General features: G+C 51.9%; 2 long non-coding RNA genes across 3 annotated transcripts; one reads left to right on the top strand and one right to left on the bottom strand.

Moving 5' to 3' along the window:
* Positions 1-1,156: 1,156 nt before the first annotated feature.
* On the bottom strand, positions 1,157-17,949 carry LOC128087979 (uncharacterized). 2 transcript variants are annotated; one of them, XR_008210096.1, is made up of 3 exons: positions 17,696-17,949; positions 2,685-2,959; positions 1,157-2,599 (listed from the first exon to the last, which is right to left on the bottom strand). It is a non-coding gene; the product is annotated as an uncharacterized LOC128087979 (long non-coding RNA). The 2 variants fall into 2 exon arrangements; XR_008210097.1 differs by lacking the exon at positions 17,696-17,949 and adding an exon at positions 7,155-7,376.
* An 824-nt stretch (positions 17,950-18,773) lies between these two features.
* On the top strand, positions 18,774-20,058 carry LOC128087980 (uncharacterized). Its single transcript, XR_008210098.1, has 2 exons — positions 18,774-19,021; positions 19,401-20,058. It is a non-coding gene; the product is annotated as an uncharacterized LOC128087980 (long non-coding RNA).
* Positions 20,059-20,763: the final 705 nt, after the last annotated feature.

Below are 20,763 nucleotides of genomic sequence, written 5' to 3'. Positions count from 1 at the left end.
CCAGCATGGAGCTGCTGACAAGTGACAGAAGTACAGCCAGAGCGGCTGTTGTTCACCTATTGCAAGGGTCTGCAGCCCTACCAGGGGTAAAGCAGGGACAGAGCTGGGATGGCACTTCAGGGCTGCAACTGTTTGCCCACCCTGGTGAAGGAGAACGTATCATTAATTCCCTACCAATGATTAAAAGAGCAGAAAAGTGTTTCTCCTCCCAGCGAAATGAGAGCACTTGGTCAACATCGGATTTGTTTTGCAGTGTTGGGTGCTTCCCCCTCTCCTACCTCAATAACCACCGTGGGGCTCAGAGCAGCAGTAACAGAGTTTGATGAGCCCATGCAAAGCATTCCAGAGGTGGTTTTTTTTTTTAAGTATTTCATCTTTTTTTTATGGTTGAGTTTTCTTTTCCCGAAAGTTTTGACGCTTGCAGTCACAGAATGGTGCAAGCACTATTTATAGAGTTCCTTGCAGCAGCAAATTCAAAACTAGAAGGCAGATTCTCCTTCCTCTTCCCCCTGTGCCCTGGGACAGCGGGGCTGAGCGCTGCCAGGGTGGGGATGTGGAGTGGTTTGGTTTAGTCCCAAACCAGGAGGATTTAGGGATGGAGGGAGGGCAGCTGCGTGGCAAACATGGATCGAGAGTATGGCTGGTAAACAGGGAAGGGCATGGAACATCCAAGGGAACTTGTGAAGCATTTCCAGCTCTGTTTCTGGGGACGGCCTGAAGGATGCTATGATTCTATGATTCTATGATGCTCAGCCACTGAAGTGAGTTGGTGGGAGATTCCTGGAAGGAAAGGAGCCTGGCAAAGCTGCTGCAAGAGTCTGGGGACCCTTGAGAGAGGAGGAGGTTTCCATGCGGCCACTCCTTCCCTGGCATGGAGGATCCCTGCTGGATGGGGCCTTGCTGCCTCTGTGGAGTTCTGTCACATTTCCCATCCTGGGCCCAGGACGGTGCCTGCTGACAGCAGGACCTGCAGCCTGGGCTGCTCAGCCAACCCCACGTCCCCTTGTCATGTCCTGGTTTCCCCTTTGGGCTCAGGGCTTTGGTCACGTGCAGGGTTTGCTGGGTGACACACAGTCAGGAGCACCAGCCAACCCTGGCCCCAGCTCATCAGCCATGCTTGCTTCAAGGCAGTAAAAGACACTATTAAAAATATATGTAATACAATAATCAAAGCAAGTTTATTTTCACAGAAGAGTATCTCTAGTGGTATTTTACTCATGGTTTTCATCTCATACCGTTTTGCTGCTTAAAATTCTTTGCGTTAACATCAGTGCAGTGGATGGGGAGTGAACCGATTTTGTTCGGGACCCACAGGATTAATCCTTTTCCAGGGGACACCCCTTAAACACCAAGCTGATGCGCTGCCCTGTTCCCATAGTCATGCTGCTGTTTTGGTACCTTCCGAGCAATGCTGGGGGTAGAAGCCCTGCCCCTGAGGAGGTACATAGGGATAAGAATGTGCAGAAGAGAAGCGAGCTGTAGCTTTGTGTGACAGGTTCCCATGACTCCTGGAAAGCCAGATGTATGGAGCAGAGGGCTGCATTCCTCTGCTGCTAGATACTCCAGCATCCCCACCCTCCAGCTGCTGCCCAGCCTGAGGAAGTCCCATCCCAGCCTTGCTGAAGCTACGCCCTATCCCAAGCAGCAGAGGAGCCTTAAATGAGCTGCTTCACTGATGGCAGTCCCACAGCCAAAGCAGCCAGCTCTGAGTTGCCCCACGTTTCACTTCCAGGGTGAAACTTGAGGGCTCCAATTTCTTACTGCAGCTCTCTTCCTCCCGATTCATCTGAGAAGGTGCCCTTGGTTTGCCCTTGCTCCTCAGTGTCTCAGATCTCATGCGTTTCCCTGGCAGTGAGATGCTGCTGATAATGTCCTGAGACATCCTTCAGTCTTGAGAAACTGGTGCAGCCCTCATCGAGTTACAGTCCCTCCTGTGATCTGGATTCTATTTACTCTGGAATGTGGCGGAGGGGTTGTCCCAGCTGCTTCTCACCAAGGGAAGAAATAACCATTCTCTGTCCCTTGTCAAGTGCCAGAGCTCTGAAGCAGGCTGTCATCTCCTGCATCTGCTGTCAGATGTCAGTGCCACCTACCTGGCAGGAACAAGAGGGATCAGGACTTGCTGCCTTTGGCTCATCTCTCTTTCTCACCTGTTTCCTGAGGAGGACGGGGCACTGGTCTGAATTGTTGGCTTATTTTATGTAAATACATTGGAGCCCAAATGTCTCCAGCAGGGTTTGCGTATGAGTTGGGTTGATAGAGATTATCAAATCAGAAAGAACCAACCTCTAACTCTGTCCCATGGGACAGCTGGGAACTTGTCCAAAACCAGAATGGACTTTCAGGGGTCAACCAGCCAAAATCTGATCAGCTCACGGGGCTTTGAGTTTTTGGCTAAGCCAGCTCATTTCATTGTTTCTCTTGCAGCCATTAAAAATGAGAGATACATTTTTCTTTATGTGGATATTTGGTAGTTATCCCCTGGAATGACACAATCCTGGATGCTGCAGAAGAGCCACTGTGTTGTTCAATGGTGCCGTGTGCCGTTTTTGCTCCAGGAGCTCTGTGGCTGAGCATCTCCTCTGGTGGTATTGCTGCTCTTTAAGGAAGGCAATAGACTGTATAGTTATCACCTGAAATGGGATAGAATCCCTCCCACCAAACTATACAACCTACTACCTCACCTCCACAGAGCAGTACAGAGGTCTGCTGTGATTCCCTGCTTTGTGGAGGAGCAGGATTCCTTGCACCACCTTTCTCCACGCTTTGTGTCGAAGCAGACGAGCTGAAGATCTGACTGTCTCCTTAGGAAAGACAGTAGATTGTATAGTTAGCTCAAAGGGAGGATAAGACTCCACAACTATTCAATCTACTACCTCAGCCTCAAGGACAGCTTGGGACCATTGCCATCCAGGGCAGTGAGATGATCCTCACCCAGGTACTGACTGCTCAGTGGTTCCTGTGAAGAGAAACGCATAAGAATCCATCAGACTTTGTGCTGCTGAAAGAAGCAAGTCTCACACTCAGCCTTGTCGTGGAGCTCCCTTTCCTCCTTATAGCTCCTTCAGTCCACTTGGACTATAATATATCCTTGAAAATCTTGCTGGTTGCAAACTTCATGCACTCATGGAAGCAGCAGATTGAGCCCAGGACCATGCACACAGCAAGCACAGCCTGCCCGAAGCTGCAGCAGCACCAAATAATATACAGGCAAGCTGACCTCACCTCTTGAACACACAGCATATCTAGAGCAAACCTGCCAGACTAGATAAAATAATCTATCAATTTAGCTGTTATGCACTCCAGGGAACTGAGCAGATTAGAAATAACTGAGTACAAGGAAGCTTTTAGGCCGTGCATGTAATGGTATTGAGTATATCAAGGCAGATCTCATTTCCCAAACAAATGAGAGCAACATGCAGGTCTTTTAATGCTATAGCACAGCCAGGCACTATTGGCGGGGAGCAGAGACAGGCTGGCTTCCCCCCAAGCCCTTGGCTCACCTTCTGAGCCTTTTTCATTCTCTGTACACCTAACTGCAGATGCAAGGTATTACGCTGGCAGTTTAGAAGATGTGTGTGGTTCTCTTGAGATGAGAAAGATTTTCCCTTCAAGATTAAAGGAGGATCTAAGGAAAAGGGAGTCACCAGCAGCACATGAAGGGGCTGCATGTGCAACGCAGCAAAGACCCAAAGGACTTCCCAAAAGAACTCAGTGCTGTGAAGCAGGAGGGGTCCCATCTGCCCACGGCTGGATGGGAGATGCATGGACTAAGGCATACATCACCAAAGGGACAGAGGATGCCTAATGAATTGCGTTTCCACAGCTAACAGGCAGCAGAGTGCATGAGTGAGATACCCAAAGCTCTGGTCAGCTGTTGTAGCTGGGCTCCCCAAGGTGAGAGTTTAAGATGGGCAGGAAAAAGGATATCTGTGCAGCAAGGCTTGGACAGTGCTCACATTCCTTCGCCAAGCTCTCCAGAAATGCTTCTCAACTAACAGTCAGCACAGCCCAGTTAATTCTTTTAATTTCCTTTGACAAACTCAGCCTTGGGGTGACCCACTGTGCCAGGCCATCTGGCCCAGGCCTCTCCCTGTGTGATAACATACAAACAGTGTCAGAAAATCAGCATTGCAGGACTGATTCCCGTAGCATTAAAGAACCCGACCCGTCCACGGTGCCAAGCGCTTTGAATCCCAAACAGCCTTATGATGGGAAATAATATTCTCCCTGTTTTATTGGCTCAGCAAACGATGCACAGCGGTTAAACCTCCCTCCTTAATGCTTAATGCAACAGCATCCAGAGCTTTGCAGCAGTTACCATCAGGAACAGAGGGATTCATTTAGTCAGAAGTTTAGGAGTTAGGCTCCGTGATCCTTGTGGGTTCCTTCTGACTCCAGGTTTTCTATCTGAAAGTGTTTCAGCTTCCCAAAGCTTAACCTGGTGCCACAGGCACCAACCAGAGGAGCAGGACTTTACAAGCTCACTTTTGATACCATTGCAAAGAATAGGAGTTAATACCAAACTGTGGATGGGAAATTACATTACATAGCCCCTCATTTACATCAATCTAATTATACGTGGGGAGGAGAAAAAAAAAAAAATCCCTTCTGACTTCTACAAGTAATCCTGAAAACAGGAGATTTAATTACGATAATTGTCTTAATGAGTGTAGGTTTCAGGAATACCGAGCTGCTGACACTGCAATCCTGATCCTGCCAGGACCTACGAAGAAAGCAGTCAAATAGGACAATTTAGAAATGCTGTAAGGATCAGTGTGACTCTCGTGGCCCCTGCGCCACTGTCACAGCTGGTGCTGTACGGATGGCCCCTCTCCAGGATGGATTACGGTCTAAAGATGAGGATAGAAGCAGCGATGTGACCAAATCTGCCAGAGATCACAAGATGGGTCCATAGGAAAGCTGGCAGTGGGAGCACCCTGAGCAGGTCCTGCTCCTGTCTCCAGGCACCTTCCCACCACCATGGCTTCCCAGTTTCCAGGCGTCAAACCTTCCCTTCCAGCACACTGCCACTGAGCCACTCCATTTACAAGTGCCTGAATGCAATACTGCACTGCAAAAATCGGCATAAAACAGCCAGAAGGGTCCGCAGGGGTCAGGAGCCCATACCCCAAAGCCATCCACTGCCTTCTGAGTCCACAAAACCTGAAATTTTGGAAGATTTTTAGACACTCTATGGATCAGGAAAACACCATTTTCTGAGCACAGATTTTTGGGGGGCAGCACTGCTGTTCTCCCATTCCAGATCCATACGGGGACATAAAAATGAGCCAAAGGTGGGATAGGAATTGGCAGGTGAACGACGGCTAGGTTTCTTCCCAGCAAGATCCCTCATGTAGGCAAAATGTCCATTCCACCCTGGCTTTCCTGCTTGTATTTTGAGATGGAAAAGTGACTGCAGCCAACACTGGGGAACCCCGGGAGATGCCTCAATGTGGACCCACAACTGTCTGTGGGTCTGAAGGCCAAAGAGGCCCTGCAGAGCCTCTGCCTTTCAAATCGTGGTGTTACGGAGCTTCGGAAAAGAGCTGGAACAGCTTTGAGGAGCTGATCTGGCTTATTAAGGAGAACTGAATGAAATGGAGGAGGAGGGGGGGAGGAAACCATGCAACAACAAGGTCGCTCCGTTCAAAGCAGGCGCAGCTTTCAGCCTTTGTGTAGCAGCAGCGCTGAGCTCGGTGCCAAAATGTGCCGGGCACAGGCAGGACTTCCCAGAGGGAAATGAGAGCCTCTGAGAGTCCTTTCAGCCCCATGGAGCCCCGGCAGGAGCAGGCAGAGAGGAAACGCAGAGCTGCCCGCAGCCACTGCCGGCTCCCACAAAATGGCTGCCTGACGGCCATTTTGTCGCCGTGGTTTTGCCGGTGGGGAAGGCCGTAGTGACAACGGAATGGGGAAATGAAAAGCAAATGGACAAAAAGAAAAGGAAAAGGAGAAATAAAAAGAAAGAAAGAAAGAAAGAAAAGAGGCAGGAAAGTTTTCGGGAGCTCCCGATGCGTGCAGTGATGCCGCGTTGCGGGGAAGCAAAGTGGAGCTGACCCTGGGGCCGAGCGTGAAGATGCGAAAGAGTTAATTGGAGGCACTGCAAGGAGGCAAAGGGGGACGGACACCAAAACTGGGGGAGTTCACCCCAAAAACAGCCCCACGTCTCAGCAGTGCTTTCCCCTGTGTGCTGTAATGTTGTCGGCAGTACTTCGCTTGTTTGTATTAAACACTTGCTGTTGTGTGAAACAATTAACAGGCATCCTAACGAATTCCTGCTCATCGGATAGGGGTTGTCTTGAGTTCTGTCAGATGTTTGTCAACCTCTCGGTCCTCGTTAATCAATTTGGTGTTTTTATCTACAAGATGAGCATCTGTAACACGCTCCTAATGCTATTTGTCTTTGATTAACCCTTCATAAACCCGTTATTCAAGGTTGGAACAAATCCTGGTCAATCAGCATATCACACTTTCCTGAAGGAAAAATAAAAATCCCAGATTTTTTTTTTGGTCACAAAATTAAAAACAAGTGCTACTGATGTTTCATAATTCCTTCGGAAGAGTAAAAATCAAAGAGATAAAAGGAAAAAAAAAAACTTTTAAGTGCTCTGTGTTCAGTTCTATAGGATAATGCAATTCTGTAAGATAACATGATGCTACAGGATAACGCAGTGCTACAGGATAACAGAATTGTACAGGAAAATGCAGTGCTGTAGGATAATGGAATTCTATAGGATAACTGAATGCTATAGGACAACGGGATTGTATAGGAAAACACAGTGCTATAGGATAATGGAATTCCATGGGAATTCTATAGGAGAATGGAATGCTACAGTATGACAGAATTCTATAGGACAGCAGAATTCTATAGGAAGACGCAATGCTATAGGATGACGCAGTGCTATAGGACAACACAAAGATCTGCGCAGAGAACACCCTGCTATATTCTGTAGGACTCTTCCATTAATTCTGCACTCCTTCAGTTCCAAACCTGCTTGCAAAAGGCTCATGTTCACCCCTAACATATATTTGGACCAAAACATGGAATTTGCGACGCGGTCCCGGCGCCCACCTGTGCACCCCAACTCCAAGACCACCATTTCCACCGCAATTGTCCTTCTGTAAGAAAGCCAAGCAGATACGGAGGCAAATACCTTTCTATGCAAGGACAGCGATCCCCCCGCTCCTGCTCTCTGTCCCAGCATCTCTGCAGATGTCCAGCAATCCCTCCAGGAGAGGTGAGACCACCCCAAAGCTGACCCACAGCAGAGCCGATCCCCATTCTGTCACCAGAAATCCATTCCCCTCTGCCGCCTGGGAGCAAAGAGCCACGACTGCGAACTGCGAAGCCATCCCAGCAACTGAGGGAAATGCAGAATCACTTAAAAAAAAAAAAAAAAAAAAAGGCTTTTATTTGGCGCATGTTCTGGTGGGCTGTTTTTTTTTTGGGGTTTTTTTTTTGCCATGCTTCTGCGCAACGTTGTATGGTAACGCCACCAAGTTCCCTTCAACTTTTAAGGCACGTTGCTTCCCCATGGCTTGTTGTGTCGCAGGATATGCAGCCTTGCAGTAAACAGCTTTGCTATCCCAGCACTGCACCGTCCCGGCAAGGAAAGCGAGTGCTTAAAAAGCCAGGAGCAGCTCAATCTTTTAATATTTAAATGAAGATTTTTTTTTTTATTCCCGAGACGGAAAACTTTTCAGGCAATAAACAAAACGAAACAAAACCAAAATCCCTAAAAAAAATAATAATGATTTAAAAAAAAAAAAAAAAAAATCGCTCCGGATCTCATTAACTAAAGCCAAATTTGCAGAAAGGTCACATATGCACCAAAAACAAAAGGACACACAACAGGTTAAACTGCTACCGTCCGGCGCTGACCGGCTCTAATCATACCAAGCCGATGTGTAAAACCATCCGCCCGTCCAAAAACAAATCAGACAACAGTGCTCGCTGGTACTTTATAAATGCACAAGGAAAGAGGGCTGTTTTATTGAATGCAGCCAACAAACCTTTCCGTCCGGCTGTACCGTGCAGCCCCGCGGCTCCGCGTGCACCCGGCAGCCTCACCCTGCTAACACAAAAGCTCGGTTTGGCAATTCCAGGCATTTTCAGTGCTCAACATACGCCAAAACTGCCCACTCTCTGTCTCTGACTTTGGTCTCCTTCCAAAAGGTCCTTTTATTTATTTATTATTTTTTTTCCCCTCCCTGCTACAGCCGGTGCCACGTCGAGACGGGAGAGTTGGGCTCGAACATGGCCGCAGCCTCCAAGAAAGAGCCAAGTCCCAGCGTCCTCGCTTCCCCCTTCCAGGCAGGAAACAAAATGGCCATGCAGCCATTTTGTTCGCTGGAGATGGGAGGGAAGAAAGGAAGGGAGGGGAAATGGGAGGGTAGGATGCAATAGGAACTGAACAGCTTGGCAGAGATGCCCAGTTCTGTCCTCCCTGCCTGCTGCTGAGTGGACCTCTCCAGCCCCATAGCTGTATGGAGCTGTGGGTCAGGGTTTCCAGCACACGTGAGCTGGTTGAGGTCCTGGAAGGGGTTACGAGTCTTTGCTAGGTCTTGGCAGCACCTCTGGCCTCACCACAACCAGCTCTGTGGGGTTGTTCTCTGTTGAGAGCTCCCGATGGGAGAAGGGCAGGAGAACGGAAACCAACACGGTAACGTCCAACTCCTGTACTTCCCCGGGAAGGAAACGGTGTAAATAACACCCACAGGAGAGCGTGGGGAGGGGGAGAGGAACCCGAGGCAGTCAGCAAGGCCATTGGGACAGAGGTTCCCAAATGGTTGGATATGAAGAACGAACCATCTGCTCTCCTTTCCAACCTAAGCCGTTCCACAAAAGCCATCTTTGATATTCCTGAGCAGCGTGAGGGCATCACCCTTACCCTGCCCATCGTCCACAGCGTAGGTGAGGTCTCTTTTTGACTACAACCATCCCAGAGCAGGTGGTCAGAGCAGGACACAGCACCCAACACAGAGCAAGACGAAGCTGTGAGAGTCACAGATGTTCCCAAGCCTTAGGATAAGTGAGAAGTCTTGGTTACAAACCCCATCCCTATGGATGAAGGGAACTGTAAATGCCACGAGCAAGCACAGCACAGATCTTGTGGGAAAACCCTGCAAGGAGGGGTGTTAATTGGCACTCTGTGCACATTTCCATATGGATAAATTGAAGCACCAGAGGACAAACCTGGTGAGCTATTGAGTCAGTGGGGAGGACAATTTTCCTGAAGGAGCAGAATTGCAATGCCAGCACCACTATGAAGAAACCAAGGATGCTCTGACTTCTAATAACTGCTGTTTCTCACTATATTCCCACTTTCCTGCAGATGATCCTAAGATCTTCAGGTGAAAGTGGTTGTGAATATATTACTTCTTACATTGGTGTGCTTGATTTTCTTTATTTGGAGATGAGCATCACCTGTAGCAAACTGTCAGCATTTGTCCCAGCTCTTCATGCAGGGTTGGTGAGCAGCTGTGAGAACTCCTTCATAGGTAGGCTTGTGTTATTTGTGCCAACAAAGCTTGGGAACTTTGAAGGTATTTGAGAGATCCAAGCCTTGTTTGTTTCAGTAGGGTTTGGGACAGCAGAGCCCACTGGTGAGGGGATGTCCTCATGGCCTGCAATCTGCAGCCTCTGAGCTGCACTGGTGGTAGACCAAGGCTGCTTTCACAGCCACATCTCTCCCAGAGGACAGGACTCTTGCTCTCAACGCTCTCTGTCTCAGATATTGCTGCTGTGGCCTCACCAGAGCTCTCATTCAAGGCATACCCTTGATGTTGGCTGTTCAATCTCTCAGAGTTGTGAGGGGTTCACTGTCTGGATGAAAGCTATTCAAAAACCAGGAGCATGGCATTGGTAAGGCACGTGGGCCCCTCCTCCATCCCCAGGAGGCTCTCTTAGGAAAATAATTACTGAACGCAGGAGTTGGTGGTCATCCTTCAATGCGAGTCTACTTTCTGCCAAGGATCATTGTTTGATAGTAGATAGAACAAAGAATGCTGTTTGGCTTTGGATCAAAGATGGATGGGGAGAGAAAAAGACTGCCAAATTCTGTTTGAGACCAGGGCTCTTCAGACGGGGTCTGTGATGCTGCCAGGGGTCTTGCAAGCCAAAGTCCTTTAGCTCTGTTTTTTTGTGCTTTAGCTCTTTTTTCTTACCATGTTGTACAGCTGTGGCAGTCAGCTGCTCATCATCATGTGTCTGTGTCTTTGGACTTCCTCAGCATCAAAGCATTCCCTCTGGCTGTTTACTGGAGCCTCTTCAGGTCTTCTCCTGGTTATTCCCTCAATGTGAGCCCATTCGAATGCAGCCCCACTGCCTTATTGCAGATGCTCCTCCTCCCCATGCTGACCGTTTGGCTTCTGGCTCATAAATTTTAGAGGGGATGAAAATGCGAGTAAGAAGCAAAGGAATTTTATGCCTTTGATGATGAGAAAAACTTTCCTTTTGAATGGGGAGGAAGTGTGTCAGCTTTTTTCCTTAGTTGGTGCAAGAGCATGGGTGAACCAAAATGCTTCCTCTGTGTATCTGTGGGCTGATTCTTTTCTTCTTCAGGCTTGTCCAGAGGCCCTTCTCCTCATTTCCCCTTCTCAGAAGTCTTTTTAGGACTCCTCCTCTGTTTCTGTCTATCGAGGATGATGTACAACAACAAAATGATTTGGGCAGGAAAACAGCAGACTTAACACAACTGCATTGCTGAGTTCCTGCAGCTAGTCTTATTGAGTCACTTTGCCTTTGTTTTCTCCTCTGGGAGATCAATGCTCCCTACCTGGGATGGTGGGAAGGTTAATTAGTTAATCTGCTAATTAACTGAACATGTTTTGAACAATGCATTTGCTTGAGGCAATAGATTTCATGAAGGTCTAACATTGGCTTTGGATGGATGGGCTCCTGGTTCTTATCAGCCAGGACACCTCGCCCTCAGCCAGAGAGAAGAGAGCTGCACTTACCTGCATTGCTCAAACTGCTGCTGCAGCTCTTCTGAAGCACAGATCAGCAGAGTCCCAGCTCTTCCCTGCCTTTTTCTCTCACCAGCACAACTCTGGGGCTCCAGCCCAAGGAAGCAGAAATCCAAGATAGCTTTTTGGACAGCTGTGCCAGTCTGCTGTGTGCCACAGCCATCTGAAACCCATGTCCACCTTATGCTGGAGGACTGCATGCTCCAAAGTCAGTTTCCCCTTTCTTCTAGGAGGTGGATGGTAGGAAGCATTCTGCCTGCTAGGGTGAGAGGCAGCTTCGTTTTCCACATCTCTGGGACCTATTAGATTTATTATTAGATACTGAATTTGAAGCTGTTGCTGCGAGCGATCCCATAAGCCGAATTATTTTAGATGTTGGCCGTCCTGAGCTCATCCAAAGACCACTGAATGCATCTTCATGCACCTTCCGTGTCTGCTGAGGTGAAGTCACAGCCCACAGCGAAGGCTGTAACCTGGTTCTGATAAATCCTAACAAAGATGGAACCATTGGTGCTCATGGAGGTTGTTTGCTCACATTTTCTATAGTTGGTTACAAAACTTCCCTGTTCCAACTCAGAAACCATACAGATTCCTAATTGCAGCCAAGTTTGACCACAGATACCATAACACAGATCAATCTCTTTCCTCTTTGTTGATGCAAAAATGCCTCGGAGAGATAATAGCAGTAAGTCTTTGCTGACTGATGGCATTGTTTTGGCTTTGAGCAGTCCGTGGATTGGCCATCCTCCACTGCCATTTCCTAAAAGCAGTATTTTTCTGGTTGTTTATCTTCCCCAGCCTTGTGTGCAGCCATCGCCCAAAAGCCCCTCTCTGTCCAGGGAGCAGGATTTACTGCTTCTGTTTAAGTAGTGGCAGAGCACAGAACAACGGAGGCCCTATGCAAACATGTGCTGCTGTTTTCTTTCGCTTGCCATTTATTCTTTAGTGGTAAATCACAGCACTTGAAAGCAAACAAAACTCAGAAGATCCAGGACCCAAAGTGCTGACTTGAGCCGTACAACAGAGGATGAAGACAGGTTGCACTGAGAAGCTAAGCAACAAATGGCCCTTGAAAGCAAAGATGTTTCGTCTCTGATGCTTGCCTCAGATTGTTTCTGGCTGGGTTTTGGCTCTCTTTGAACAAGGCAGAAGCTTTGTGCCTGGACTGCTTAGCACACACAAGAGATCTGGGCTGAGTTTTACTCTGATTCGGGTAGGGACCATCTTTATCTTCTGTGTGTGAGCAGCACTGAGTACAATGGATCCCTCGAGATGTTCCAGTGACAAAATGTGACACAAGCAAGAGCTTGTTCACATGGTTTGAGTATACAGGACACCAGGGCTGGGAATGGTCACTGTTAGATTATGTCTTGACTCTGCCACCAAGCCTGACCCTTCCAAAGGCCCTAAAGGACCAGGCAGCCTCACACCACTGCATTACAACAGATTGATCCACATGCTAGCTGCTGCTTTGACCTCATTTCAGCCCAGGCTGACATCTGGCCCTGTGTTTTCAAGCCACTGCAGGGCTGACACAAGCTTTTGCATAGTTGAGCAAGACTGCCAAGGGAAAGAAGGTGGAATGACTCCTCGGGAAGTGGCATCGGCACCTATCAACTTTAACCAGCGTTTCTACAGAGCGAGGCTGAAAGCTTGGTCCCTCCCATGACCAAGTGAGACAGCAGGACCTGTACTCAGGATCACTCACTATGGCAGCCGAAACCAATCCACCTTTACCTACTTACAGCAGAGCTGAGCTCAAGGAAACAGGCAGGGTCCGGAAGGCTGAGCTTATCAGCACAGTGCAAAGATCTCTGCAGAAAGTGCAAAGCCCTTTGGAGAATATCCCCACCCACTGTCCCTCTGGGGAGCGCCTTCCTGGGCTTGGCACTGCCAGTCACCGTGATCGTGGTGGCTTTGGTGGCCACAGCTCTCCCAGGGCTTTGGCTGAGTCTATAGGGCAAAATGTAGGCATGGTTGTGGCATCCATATTGCCGTGCTGTCGGGCTGCATGGAGCAGCCATGGCAGACGCAGATAAAAGCAGAGCCCGAGAGGCATCTGCCTGCAGTGGGGTGTGCACCGCTAATGCGCAGGGATGAACAGATGGGTTGATTACACAGGGAGAAATGGACACTAATCGTATCCAGATTCACCAGCTGCAGGATTTCCTCCTGAGCCCTGAAGGACAGGAAGCCCTTACCTGCTTCTTTATCCTGTCTCTGTTCATTAGGCCCTTCCCCCGCCCTGGGAACCACGTCTGGGCGAATTCCCTGCGCCCAGACCGCAGAGCTCACATCCAGAGGGAACTCCCACAGCACTCCAGCATGGCTGCATGCAGCGCCAGCCCAGGGGCCTATCCTGTCTTTCAGCTCTGGCACAGCCTGGTACATGTTTTCTTCCTGCTTGGGGAACCCACTGCAAGACTCCTCTTGCCTTCCATGGCCTCTCTGAAGAGTGGGGAAGAATTTGGGGCAAATGAGAGCATGTTGTGCACCAAAGGCTGCGCTGGGGATCAAAGCATTGTGTGCTGCCATGTCCTGCACTGAGGTGCAGCCACTTCTGAGATAATGTCCAGTACACCTTTGGTACACATCCAACCAAGCCAGGGAATTAAGAAGGATTTTGCAGGCTTAGAACATCAGAAGCAACCCTCCAGCAGGCTGCACGATGATTCACTGGGCTGAACTGGGAGGTGATGTTGCAGAACTTAACTGCATTCTTGCTTCTGGGAGACTGAAACATCTTGAGCAGTCAGGTTTCATAGCCTGCTTAGGTCAGCAGTGCCAGCTTGAAGAAAGGAGCAGAAACCTCCCACCCTCCCTTATCTGCATCTGTCTGCATCCACCCCAGCTCTCTTAAGCCACAGTAAGCTGCTCCCAAAGCAGCATGGCTGTAGGATGGCCTGAGGTGACCCCTTATGGGGGGGTCTGAGCCCCATCCTCATCCACAGACATGAGCCCTGGGAGCAGCTTACTGTGGTCATGCTGGTAGCAGCACTGCACTCACTTTTGATGGAGTGTCCATGTGAGGAGTAAGCCTGAAAAAGGCTACAGCTCAAGCTGGTGCTCCACGTGGGGCTCTGGGGGACCCTTTCTCCTTACGTGCTGAGGGTGCCTCTGTTCCTAGCCCTAGGCTTGTGTTGTCAGACTCGGTGTGTGCCAGCTCCCACACCATCCCTGGATGCCATGGGATGCCACGTGCTGCCCCTGCGAGCTGGTGCACGGATCCGAGCAAGCCAAGGCCAAAGGAGAGGAGAACCACTCCCTGCATTCTTGGTGTAATTCCCAGAACCTTCCTGCTCAGCCAAAGCTGCTTCAGGTCCCCATGCCTGGCGCTGAAACATCAGCACAGCCATCCTGTGAGTTCAAATCAAACCCCAGGATGCTGAACAGAGCCGTGGCCGCTCTGCGGACCCCTCCAGGCAGGAGGAAGAGGAGGAAGCCCAGCACTTCGCATGGTCTTGCAGGTGAGGAGAAGCCTCCTGCCCTGTCCAACCTCTTGGGCAGCTCCTCTGTCCCAGTAAAACAGTGACACTGATGTGCCTGCAGCAGCCATATGGCACAGCAGCACCTGGGTACTGACATCTCCAAAGCACGAGGTGGTGCACGCAGGGTTATACTGCGTTGTCATCATCAGAATTATGCCATACCTACCTCTTAGGCTTCCTCACCCTGTGCAGCCCCTTGTCGGGCTGCACCTTCTATGTTTTCTGCAGACAGGACTAACTCCTGAGTAAACATAGCATGCCAAATCCAGCACACAAAGTGCAAACCTCACGGGCTTCAGTGGGGGAAGCAGGCACTGCTCAGTGCCCACAGGGAGCCCTGCAAAAACAAACCTCACTTTGTCCTCCCCCAGCTCACTTTTCACAGCAGCCAGGTAACTTCAAAGATAAAGAGGAGCCAAGAGCAACCTCACAACAGCAAGCCAGGATGATGGAAGAAGTGGATGGAAATCAGAGCATGAAAGAGGTGATTTATAGGGAATAAAAACTGCAGCAGGAAAGGTAAACAATACTGGTTCTTCTAAAGATGAGCTGTGGAGTGGTTCAGTGGTGAGCTGGCACTGGGTACCCCATGTTCCCCATGCTGCATGGAGTTGTGAGCATCCCTTGGATGGGTTTCTACTGGGATCTCATTCAACTTGTGCCCCCAGATCCAAGCTGGCAACTATGAGGAGGAAGCCCACAAAGGCCTGATTTGCTCTGCCTGCCTTTAACATCCCATTTCTCCAGCAGAAGCAATTGCTGGAGTATAAAGCTGATTGTATGGACCGTGCAGCATGGTGAATGGGCTCAGCCTGCACACAGACACAGCACGGCAGCAACTGCAAATCAGGCGACTTTCACCAGAGCTTCAAGTTAAAAAGAGAAAGAAAAAAAAAAAGAGAGAGGAGAAAAAAAAAAAAAAAGGAAAAAAAAAAGGAAAAAAAGGAAAACACAATCCAGGCTCTGCCTTGGCCAAACCTGGCCCTTTTAAGGAAAGGAAATTTCCCAGAGCCACTCTCGACAAACCTAGAGGCCCAATCCTGCTCTCAGGAATGCCAGTGCAAATCTAGAACAGCTCTGCCGGCCACTGGGGGGGTTATGGCAGCTGTGCGTGCATCCAGCCCTGCAGGGAAGCTCCTGCCCTCCCCCTGCTCTCTCCCCAGTGCGGAGCGTGCACTGCAACAGCCAGGGAACAAACTCCAGGTTGAAATGCACTCAGCATCGGAATGGTCTGCCCGCCAGCTTCAAGAATTTGTCCTTTTTGCTGAGCCACGATCTGGAAGCCCCAACCCTGTTTTGCTGCGAGCTGCGTGCGATAAAACAGCCGCGTCCCTGGGCTGGACGGCTGCTACAGAGGGGCCACATGTTTTGCTTAGGGCATGTCCGAAGTGCTTCCTCGAGTTCAGACTTCCTCTGCTCAAGGGGCTGCCCACTGCAGAGCCCAGCGGAGCGATGCCAGCAGCTTCAGTGGGTTTTTTTGGTAGCAGCCCTCTGCCAACTTCTCCCAGGGAAGCAAAAGGAATTGGGGGCAAACCTGCTTCCGCCCCAGCCCCTGTTTATGTCAAAAATCTGCAAGGGAAAAGCTACAGCGATGAGTAAAACGCTCATGTTCCCTTCTCATTAGTGTTAAAGGTCTGGATGTAAACCAGATGTAAATGGGCTCTGCTGCAGAGGGTATCCTGCCACATTTTGGGGCCAGATCTGACCGGCCCCATTTCCTGCTAACAGCAACGTGGGCATTCAGCTTTCCAGCCAACCACTGTGCAGCACGAGAGCCAGGGACCACAGCAAGCAGCCTCAAAAACGGGAACTGCCAGCAAAGTCCACGGCCCTGAGCTGCACTCCCCCCATTCACAATCCGTTTCAGCATCTCCTTGCTTCTGCTCGGCCCACTACAACCACTGAGCTGAACAGCTACAACCTTAGAGCTGAAGAGCAAGCGAGTGGGAAGGTTCAGAGGAGAACCAAGGCACCCCAGCATCCAAACATGCAGTGCACAAGGCAACGCAGGTTGCCACCGGGCCCACAAGGCACCCAGCACCTGAGAAAGCATCTCTAGGAGGTGAGTGGGGTGCGAGACAAACTCAGGGATGACCCCTGGAGAATGGGTGGGAGATGGAGGTGAAGCTGAGCTGGGGCGTTTGGGTGCTCTGCAGCCAGTTCAAAGGCTCTGCTGTAGGGCTGTGCGTCACTTGCTGAGAGAGAGAATATTGTTTTTGGAGAAGGGAGGAGGAGGGGGAAGCCAGCAGTGGGGAAGGAGGAGGAAAAATTTGGTGAAGGAGGAGGGGCAGTTCGCATGGCTCCTGAGCACCTGCATAGTGCGTGGCAGGAAGGAGGCAGGGAGACCCTGCCCTGCAGACAGGCTGCTTTTGTTGCATCTCAAACGGGCCTCGATTACGTCTGACAGAAAGAGGGCAGAGTCCCACACAGCTCGGACAAAACCCCCGAGCTCAGCAAGACCTGGAGAGCTTCGGCACGGCGGGGAGAGGTGTGAAGCTCCGCGAATCGCCCTCTGCAGCGCCCCGTGCCTTGGCCAGGCAGCCCCTTCCCAGCTGCAGCCATCTCCAGAGCCTGGAGGCCACCGCGGCTCCACGGCAGCCCTCCCTGCTGCTCCCTTGCCCATCTTTGCCCAGCGCAGCCCTGTGCCCAGCTACGGGGTTTGGCCACGGCCCTGCGCCCATCCCGGCGTGTTGTGCCAGCTTCTAAACAGTTAAAACCACCAGAACCAGACCGCAGCGGTTCCCTCGTCCGCAGATCCCTCCAAAAAAGAAAAGCAACGATCCTCTTATTCTCTCCTCCACCCACCTGGGCCGCCTCCTGGCACCCATCCCATGCCCACGACCAGCGCGAGGCTCGGGGGGCTGTGGGCTCCCACCACGCTCGCCGCGGCTGCCATGTTGAATTGCAAATCCGACATGAGTCGACATCTTTTTTTCTCCCCTCCGTGGTGGAAGCACAAAGCACCCGCGTGGGGGGACGGCGGTGAGCGGGGCGAGAGGAAAAAAGCACCTGGAGCGGTGCTGCGAGGTGGGACGCGAGGGCGCATCCCTCCACATGGAGCCATTCGAGTCTCAGCACCGCGGGCTGCGGGGAAGGGGCTTTTGGGGAGAAGGCGGATTGCAGCAACAACAAAGCGCCGGGCGGAACGAAACGGTATTTCAAATCAAAGGCAAAAAGCACCCCAACCAACCAACCAACCGACCAACCAAAAAAATGAAGAGCGAGGTTCGATTCCGTACCGAGGCAGCGAGAGGGACGCACCGCCGGCAGAGTGGTTGTGTTGTGGAGCAGTGGCTGCTTTCAGCTCCGCTTATCCGGACAGTCACCAGGGAAGGATCCTTTTCCGAGAAAGGCCAGTTGGAGTGAGACAGCTTTTTTTTTTTTTTTTCCCTTCTCTCGCTTGCTCTCTCTCCCCTTTCCTTCTCCTCTCAGCTCAACGCCAAGAAATGGGCGGTGCCTGGATGCCAGGCTCCATCCGAACGAGACGCCGAAGGCCGGGGCAGGCTGGCACAAAGGCGAGCTGGCAGGAATTCCTGCACTCCGGCGCTCCGAAAATCCACTCTGAAGAGTTCTGCCCCATTTGGCCCCGAAGGGCACGAGCACGGGGCGGGGGGAACGGGGGGCGAATAATAATGATAAAGAATGGGGCAGAAATAAAGCTGGGACCTTCCTGTGCCTCGACCCAGGTTAAACAAAAGGCCTGGGGACGTGGATAAGGCGCTGTGCCCCCCCCCAAGAGCCGTGTGCTCTTTCCCGCCCGCACGCCCCCTCATCCCGCCTCGCGCTCGGTGCAAAAAAGGGCCAAAAAAAAAGAAAAAGGGAAAAAAGCCGAAAGCGACGCGTCCGCCATGAGGGCAGCATGGCAGCAACCGCCTCCGACGGGGCAGATCGAGGGCGGTTTGTGTGTTTTAGGGCGTATTTGGGGCCTTTTTGTCGCTGCCGCGAGCACATGGGTTCGCCGATGATAAAAAGGGAGTCCCGGCGGGCTGGGGAGGGGGGCCGAGGGGCTGAGAGCGCTGCTGGGGAGATGCCAAGAGCACGGAACAAAACACGTTTTCATCTCGCCCGCACCAGGGGCCGAGGGGCGGCCGTGCACCCCGCAGCCTCCCGGGGAGCGGCTGCCAAGCCCGCCTTGGCACGGCTCCCCAAACAAAGCCGTCACCCATCCCCGAGCAGGCGCTGACAGTAAGCAAAGTGACAGGCGCATCTCCCGCATCTTAATCCAAACGACGAGGAGCGAGCGGTGCCAGCATCCTCCCCCCCTCACCCCCCCCCCCCCCCTCCCCACACCCCCCTTTCCCCACATGCACGCGGACCCCCGGCCCCGTCCACCCCACCCTTGGCACCCGTCGGCCTCGTGCGGGGCCTTTCCTTTGGGCGGGTTTAAATCAAAACAAGCGGCCGAGCTTCGGGGGGCGAACGAGGCCGCTCGGCGTCGGCGGTACCTGCTCCGTTCCCGCTGTCTTCCTCTCGCCTTGGATGCGTGACAAGAGCCAACTCGCCTCTGGTGGGCTCTGGGAGCCGCGGGGCTGTAACCCTTTGCAGGAAGTTGGCACGGCTCCCAGGTAGGACTCGACTCCCACATGGCTCCCCCCAGCAGCCGCCGCCGCTGCTCCCTCCCTCCTCTCCCCACCCGGCTCTGCCCCCAGGCCCGGCGTTGCCCCACGCTGTTGCCCATGGGGCTGCCCCACGCGTTGCCGCTCTTGCACACGTACCCGTGAAGGATGACCTGGGCAACACCGAGAACAACAACTTCCTGCTCCGGCTCCCTCCAACGCCTGTTTCCACGCGGTGTGCGGCGAGACGGGGGGAGCTGGGAGGAGGTTTGGGGGTTTGTCGTCATTGAATCATGCTTTTTTTTTTTTCCTTTTTTTTTTTTGACCGTATATATGTATATATATATAAATTCTTTTTTGTTTTTTTTTGCTGGACCCGACGCGAAAGGAAGAAAAATGGGAAGAGAACAGCTCCAAGCCAGCAAGACAATGCATGGGGGACAGGAGATTTGCACAGCTCTAGGGATCCATCTCTCCTGCCCCATTTCGGAACCCCACGCCTCATCCATGCGGTGCTCCTGAACGATTCCAGTCCGCAGTCCGGAGTCCCTCCGAGCTGCCAAGAGCATCGCAACAGGAAAGAAAGAAAGAGCGAGAGGGAGAGCGAGGCAGAGTCCTCACAATCGAGCAGCGAGAAGAGCAAGGAGAAATTAACATCCAATTAGCGCCGTGTTTAACGAGGGAGACAGAGGCGGCTGTTGTTTTATTGCCCTGTTCTTTTCAGGCACATCTGACAGGCAGCGGGGAAGGCACCCCAGCTCGAAGTGACGTCATCATATTTTATTTTTTTTTTATATCTTTTCTATTTTTTCCTTTTCCCCCCGTCTTTCCTCCTTCCAAGTTGCCAGGCGAGGTCTCGGCAACCGCGGCCAGGGCGACGCGGGGCTTCGAGCCGACGGCTCCGGCCTCCATCCATCCATCCATCCCCCCTCCCCAGCAGCGGCCCTGCAAAACAAACACCAACCCCGGCCCGAAGTCTTTGTTCTTCCAAACAATTAAAAAGAAAAAAAAAAAAAAAGAAGGAAAAAAATAAACATTCAGGTCAAGCCGGAGGGAACCCGGAGGAGGTTCTGCTCAGCGTGTCCCTGCGTCCGTCTCGCTGCCGTTCCTCTCCCGAGCCGGCTCTCTCTCGGCTTGTAAAACTTTGCTGCATGTGACGCTGCTCCCAACCTCCTTTGGCAGAGTGACAAGAACCGCGCTGCCGGGATCGGAGAGCGCAGGCGGCTTTTAAGGAAGAAACTCAATTCGCCCAGATTAGAGAATTAGGGATGTTTTAATCAAGGGACAGCGTGGGGTTGCCAGCGGGCGGCCGGGAGGGACGGCAGCGGGGTGAGCGGCCGTGAGGACGGCGATGCCGTGGCCCCGTGTGGGGCTGTGCTGTGGGGAGAGGAGCTGCGCCGCGAACCGGGGAGACTTAATGTCGTGGCCTCGGCTCTCTCCTCCCCCCGGGGCGGGGGGGCCATGCGAGCAGGGTGGGAGGAAGGCCCGACGGGGTCTCGTCGCAGGGAGGAAGCAAGGCTGCGGGGCCCCCGTGCTGCTGGATGGGGAGGAGGGGGGGGGGTCGGCTGGGGGAGCGGGCAGAGTTTCCTCCGAATGGCTGTGTGCAAAGCAGGGGGTGTGAAATGCTGCTCGACACCTCCTCGGAGCTGCCCGCAGAATGCGGCTGTGCGTGGGGACACGCGGCTGCATGGAGAGAGGCTGCACCCATCGCTGCCTCTCGTCCTCATCTCCGGCTGGATTTCCCTCTGATC

This window comes from Tympanuchus pallidicinctus, unplaced genomic scaffold, assembly GCF_026119805.1.
Source record: "Tympanuchus pallidicinctus isolate F22 unplaced genomic scaffold, pur_lepc_1.0 scaffold32, whole genome shotgun sequence".
Classification (NCBI taxonomy): domain Eukaryota; kingdom Metazoa; phylum Chordata; class Aves; order Galliformes; family Phasianidae; genus Tympanuchus; species Tympanuchus pallidicinctus.
Note: the sequence above shows the minus strand (reverse complement) of the source record. Positions and strands in the feature narration are given on the sequence as shown.